Source organism: Balaenoptera ricei, chromosome 4 (assembly GCF_028023285.1).
Source record: "Balaenoptera ricei isolate mBalRic1 chromosome 4, mBalRic1.hap2, whole genome shotgun sequence".
Lineage (NCBI taxonomy): Eukaryota > Metazoa > Chordata > Mammalia > Artiodactyla > Balaenopteridae > Balaenoptera > Balaenoptera ricei.
This window is the reverse complement of record NC_082642.1, coordinates 74,527,997-74,534,809: the sequence shown is the minus strand read 5'-3', so window position 1 is coordinate 74,534,809 and position 6,813 is coordinate 74,527,997.

Genomic DNA, 6,813 nt, shown 5'->3' with positions numbered 1-6,813 from the left:
TCAGGAGACAGGCTCTTTCTCAGTGGGAAATGTAATTTTGTGGATTTCCTTTTACTTTTTAACTTTCTTCTTTGCATTATAAACTGTTTGACCTGTGAAAGGTGTTGTAAGATCATTGTGTGGGGTTTGTAAGAGGAATGCCTTGAAGGGTTAGGAGGTAAAATTAGTAGCTGGAATTGGACATTAGGTTGACCTAGTGTTTAGATCTAGGACTTGAGGTTAGATATATTTTGATATATCTATATAAAAGATATATTTTGATACCTATGTGTTTCTTTACTACTACTGAAAGATATTTTACTGGATATAGAATTCTTGGTTGACAGTTTTTATTCTTTCAGCACTTTAAAGATGTCATCCCATTGCATCTAGCTGACAGAGTTGCTAATGAGAAGTCCACTGTAATTCTTATCTTTGTTCTGCTGCGTGTAATGTGTTGTTCTTTTTTTTCCTTTGGCTACCTTCAAGATTTTCTCTTTATCTTTGGTTTTAGCAGTTTGAATATTATATGTGTATATATATATATATATATATATATATATATATATATATATATATATATATATATAGGTTGTGGGTTTTGTTTCTTTTGTATTAATCCTGTTTGGATTTCTCTGAGTTATTGGATCTGTGGGTCTTTCATTATTTGGAAGGAAATTCTTGACTTTTATCTTTCTGAATATTCCTTCTTCTATATTCTGTTCTCTCTTCTCCTTCTAAACTTAAAGTTATACATATATTAGAGCTTTTGATGGTGTCCCACAGCTTTTGATGCTGTGTTGTTTTAAGAATTTTTACTTTATAATTTTCATTATCCTATCTTCAAATACACTGATTCTTTTTTTTTTTTTTTTTTTTTGGCTTAGTTGAGTCTGCCTGTTAAAGGAATTCCTCATCTCTGTGATTGAATTTTTATTTCTAGAATGTCCATTTGACTCATAGTTTCTGTTTGCTGAAATTCCCCATCTGTTCATGAATGTTGTCTACTTTTTCCACTAGAGGCTTTAACATATTAACATATTTTATAATCCCTATCTAATAATTCCAACATCTGGGTCATCTCTGAGTCTGGTTTGTTGATTGTCTTGTATCGTGACACTAGTTTATTTGCTTTTTTTTTTTTCTTCTTGCTTTTTTGTGTGACGTAGTTTTTTTATTATTTGAGAGTAGACGCTAAGATAAATAATACTTATGCCTAGAAAGGCATATAATATTTATGCCTCTTTCACTGCTAAAGGATTACTGTGAGTGGTTGAGTAAATCTAGTTAAGAATTGGTCTGGCTTTGGGTTTTGTTTTTGCTACTGTTAACTTCCAATGCTCACCAACTAAAAATTCTGCTAGCATTACCTAGTCCTTAGGTTGGCGGCTAGTGTGCATATTGAGTTTTTCTTAATAATTCTGCTCTGCTCTCATATTTTGACCTTTGCTGTGTACCTGTACCTTACAGGCCATCCCTCTGCATGCTCTTGCCCCATCCCCCATAGTAGACACCTGTTTCTTGGTACTTAGTTCTTGTCTATCTGGTGGTTACTGGAAGGAATGTTATCTTTTGTCTTGGTCCAGCCTGTCTTAAGCAGGTCCAGCATCCCTGGGTTTGTTAGATGTAACTTCTCCAGTGGTCTTGTCTCTCCTCCCCAGTGGCAGCCAAGTTCTGCCTTTTATCTTCAGGAGGCCTGGTGTAGAAATGAGATTCCTACTCCTTCCCCAGCAGTAGAATAACTCTAATGGTTGGGGTCCAGGAAAGCTGCCTACCACCACTACACAATATAGAAGGCTTTGTTTTCTAACTTTTACCCTTTCTGCAGCTGCAATAAATCTTCACCTGCGTCCTAGAGACAACAAGATTTGCTTCCCTTCCCTGAGAGTCTTAAGGCTTTTCTTCTCTAGGTAGGTAGGACCCACACAGTTTTTGCTTTTCCCACAAGGGAGGCCACTCCCTCTCTCCATGCCTGCACTACCAACAGAGGCTTTCTCTGGTCTCCCTTTCAGTCTTTCTCATAAGTACCCCCACAGAGACATGTGAGAAGATCTTGTGAGTTGGTGTAAAATCCACTTTTATCTGTGGTCTCCAGGGATTTTATAGTCTCACACAAGCCCACATTTGGCCTTTAGCAATTTGTTAAAACTTTTAGCTGAATTCTTCCTGTCTGTTTGAATGGTACCTGACATCTCTTCCTCCTGTGCTCGGCCAAGGGGAACCAGTGTTCATGCCCCATCTCTTTGAAGGAACCTGTCTTTCCTTAGATTTTAGGCCTGAAATGTCAGTTTTCTGAAAAGTTCAAAGAAAGTTATGGTTTTATGGTTTATTTGGCTTTGTTGTTGTTGTTGTTGTTAGAATGGGAACAACACTCTAGTTTCCTACATTCTAGGCAGAAGCAGAACACCATTTTCTTTCTATTCTTTGTTGTTCTCCTGTTTTAATATTTTCTTGCTCTTTCCTTTATCATATCTTCCTTGATATTTGTATTGTTTCCTTTCCTTTTTTGGTTTTATGTATTAATAGACATATACCCTGTTTTATTCATTTCCTGCATTGGTTCTCAGTAGAGGTGTACCACCCTTAGGGAAGGCACTTTGAAAATTTGTTGGGGCAATTTTGTTTGTCCCAGTGATTCAAAAGGACTATTGTTCATTAGTGGGTAGATAATAAATACTAGATGCTAGACATCCTGCCATTTAAAGGAAAGTTCCACATATTGAAGAATTATCTCATGTCCACACACTTTTAAATATCCCACTGGATAGTCACATAAGTAAAAACTATAACAGTTTTATAACATATATTTATCTCATATAGAAACATAATTTTAAAAATAATTTGGGTAAATACTGAATTTTATAGAATACAACTTTCTTTTGTTGTGAATTTGACCAAATTCAGGTCACTATTTGGACATAACTTCTCCTTGGCAATGTTGCTTATAAAGTTTGAGTCATGCAACATATCTCTATTGGTCTATCTTTCTAGTTTTGGCACTCAGTTATTCTAGGTAAAGTTATGGGCATCAGTCTACTTCATTTATGTCTTCTAGTGTTGTCATGCATGAACATTTACATGTTGAAAAAATTTTTTGTTTTGTAAGCCACTGAGATTCTGGGACTGTTTCTTACAAAACATAACCTAGTGGGACTTCCCTGGTAGTCCAGTGGTAAGACTCCTTTCTTCCACTGCAGGGACCACAGGTTCAATCCCTGGTTGGGGAACTGAGATCCCACCTGCTACATGGCATGGCCAAATAATTTCAAAAAAAGCAAAACCCCATAACCTAACAAAGCTAATACACACAGCTTAATTCCCTAGCACAATTCATATTTCTTGGAGAAAAGTTATGAGTCAACCCTCTGTCTCTAATCAGTCTGTACCACCTGCATTCTATTTATAGAACATTGCTGATGCTTCTAGAATGTGAATGACACCATTCCTCATCTCCAGAACTGCTGTAGGTGTGCCTCTGGTCTTCACTATTGACTGGATTATTTGCATGGGAATATTTGGCAGGGTGGGGGTGGGGGTGGAGAAACATGTCTTATGCTGTCTTCCCCAACTTAACATGGAGGGCCTCCATATTCAATGGTACTAGTTATCTTGGTTCACTTTGATTCAATCCCAGACTCCTCGGGGTAAAAACTCAAGACAAAGAGAAAGTAAGTAATAGAGACCTAAAATAATTTCCATTTCTTGTGGACATAGGAAGGATAAAGAGATGGAAATAAGGGATAATGAAAGGCTCCCCTGAAAAGACAAAATTGGCACTTTTTGAGGCCTCACTGGTTTATTCATCACAAACCCATTTTTTAAATGTAGCTTGTTTCTGAAAATAAAGCTCCATTCAAAGAAGCTGAAAAAAATTCACACCCTAGGGAGCCAGATGGTCTTTTATTCATAAAATTCTATAACTTCAGGATATTATAAAACTTTTAAACAAATAGAGGCCATAAGTGTACTGATTTCAACCTGAAAGTAGGTATTTTTAAAATGTCAATACATAAACTATCACCCACAATCGTCAATGAATATGGATAAGTTGTTTTGACTTTCAACTGCTATAGAGAGAACATTGGTTGTTTTTACAGTTTAGAGTATTTCTTTTTCTCTTTAGTGGCAAAGCAAAGGACAGATGACTGAAATGGGTTGACTACAATTACAAAATAAAAAAAGAAATGTGACAGATATATTTAATTACCTTCAGCAATTTAACATTTTCTAGACATTTATCTATGACATTTAATATGGTAATACTCACAAGTTCTCGGAGCTAAATACGAGGGGGTTTATTTGGGATTTTTTTTTGGAGGGGGCTTTTTTTTGCTATGAAAGAACTATCTGTCTCAAAAGTAGAGTGAACACTATGCTAAGAAAGTAGAGAATGAGGAGAGGAGAATGGAGGAAAGAAGGGAGAGAGAGAGGCAAGATGGAAGGAAGGAAGGAAAGAAAGGAAGGGAAGAGAAAGAAAGGAGAAGAAAGTAGGGGAGAGGAATGGACAAGTAAATAAGGAAGCAGGGCAGATATTTTCCAAACAAGCTTATCCAAAGTGTTATGACAACTATGTTTTCCCATTACAAAGGAGTTGCTCCAAAAGTACGCATCTGCAAAATGTTATTTTATTAAATGTTGCTGTTGCTTTTATAAATAGAGCTGGTGTACAAGAGAAGTCTGAATTCCTATGTAGTGATTGAAATGACTTAAATGGAACAGCATAAATTGGAATGTATGGTAGTATGTCTGAGAGTCGTAACTTGCAGTCTTCTTGGTTCCAGTGCCTTGAATTTTAAATTTTAATATAGATTGTAAAACAACTATATGCCAATAAAAATTCATTAAAAAATAAAACAATACAATCTAAAATTAAATAAATAAATAATTTTTCATGTAGAAATTTATAGTAATACAGAGATCTTCATTTCTGATTTGATCGTTGGTGAATTATGTCTTCTGTGGTTTCTGTGGAAAGACTCAATTCTTGTCTCAAGGAATACTGGAGTGTTTTTTATTAGATCCAAAATATAAAAGCAGGATATGGAGGCCTCTAGATGAAGATCTTTGGAATAAATGACATAGGAGAGGGGCAAAGTTCCTTCTCAGGCTGTTTGTTCTGCTTAACTTCTGGTGCTCCAGCATCAGTTTCTCCTTGCTCTCTAGAGTTTCCACATCTTGAAGGTCCAATATTGGTCCATGAAGTATGGGGGACAGAAAACTTGTCTTTTTAGCTCATAGCTCTTCAGCTTGAGTGGAATTACACTCAAGGAACTGGAATCAAAGAGCCATCTTAAAAGCCTTATCTCCACCTGGATCTGATACAGATTGTGAGATCCTAGACATTGAGCCTGAGCCTAAGGCCATCATGGATGAGACTTTTTTGGATCTTGGGAGGGGTAAGTGTATTTTTGCCTGTGGAGGAAATATAAATAATTTGTGACAAGTGCAAACTATGATAAAGATGAAGTTAAATTCTTTGACGTTCCTCCCATTGAGAAGTGGGGGGAAGAGGGGTGTCTATAGCTACTTCCCTTGAATCTGGGCCAGCCTGTGACTGCTTCCACCAATAGAGTGTGGTAGAAGTGATGCTGTATCACCTCCAGGCTTAGCCTTTATGACACCCAGAAGTTTCCTCTTCCCCTGCCCCCCCACCTTTTTTCTAGCCTGAGCCACCACGCAAGAAATCTGATTACCTTGAGGTGACCATGGTATGGTATGAGGAAGCCCACACTAGCCATGTGGAGAGGCTGTGTCAAGAGTGAAAGCATGTTTTTTTGGTTTTTTGGTTTTTTTGCTTCTATGTTCTGCCTTCTTCCTGCCTGGACACAAGACTTAAATATCTAAGAAAACTTTTGAGATTGGGAGACCAAAACACAAATAAACAAACAAACAAATGGCTGTATATTAAAGACATCAGAGTGGAAAGACAGAAGGAGCTTGGGTCCCTGCTGACACTGATGAGTCATCCATATCAGCCAGCTCAAGACTGGCTCTTCTGGAGAAAAAGCCCTATCTGCTTAAGCCACTGTTACCATGGCATCCTGTTACTTGCCACTGAATACGCTCAGAGCTGATACAACTATCAATAAATACTTGTCTGTTGGTTGACTGAATCAGTTTGACTGAACCCCTTGTTTCCCAGCCTTACCTTTTCTAGAAGTTCACCTTCAACAATATAGTCTCTGTGGGATTTATGGATGTTACCTAAAGAGCACACTTCCATGGTCGGCACTTTGCTCAGAGATGCTCAGCTGTAATCAGTCTCCACCCATCTAGTTTTTTCAGCATTTATTAGAAAAATGGGGGTTTTTTTCCTAAGCACCACTTTGAATCTTAGAGTGTGTGACTCTAAGATGTCAGGTCATTTTACATTAAAATGCCTCCTATATTTGCCTCAGTTTTAAGTTTGAATGAGATTTTCTGAATGAGAGGGACTTTTAGCATAGTCAGAAGTTCCTGTTGCCCTTACTCTCTGGCTTTTAAGCTCTTCTATTTAGTGTGGTTTTTCTCAGCAAAGCATGAAAAAGAAATGATAAAGAACAAAATAATGATTCTATATGTGATCATTTCTCCTAGTTTTCAGACACTGATGTCTGTGAGACAATAATTAGGAAAAAAGAAGTGGTGATCACGCCAGTCACACCAGAGGATGTCTCAGTACTGACTTACTAAAATATGTTCTCTTTCCCCCATTCAAGTCGTAGGTGGTGGGTGTTAGCAGAGTTAGTTATAAAAAAAAGTTCTAGTTTCTTTTGCCTAAGATTTTAATCTCTTACAGCATGAAGGGAGAGGGTGCATTGAGGTATAGGGGCAGAGTGCAAGAATTGGAGTCAG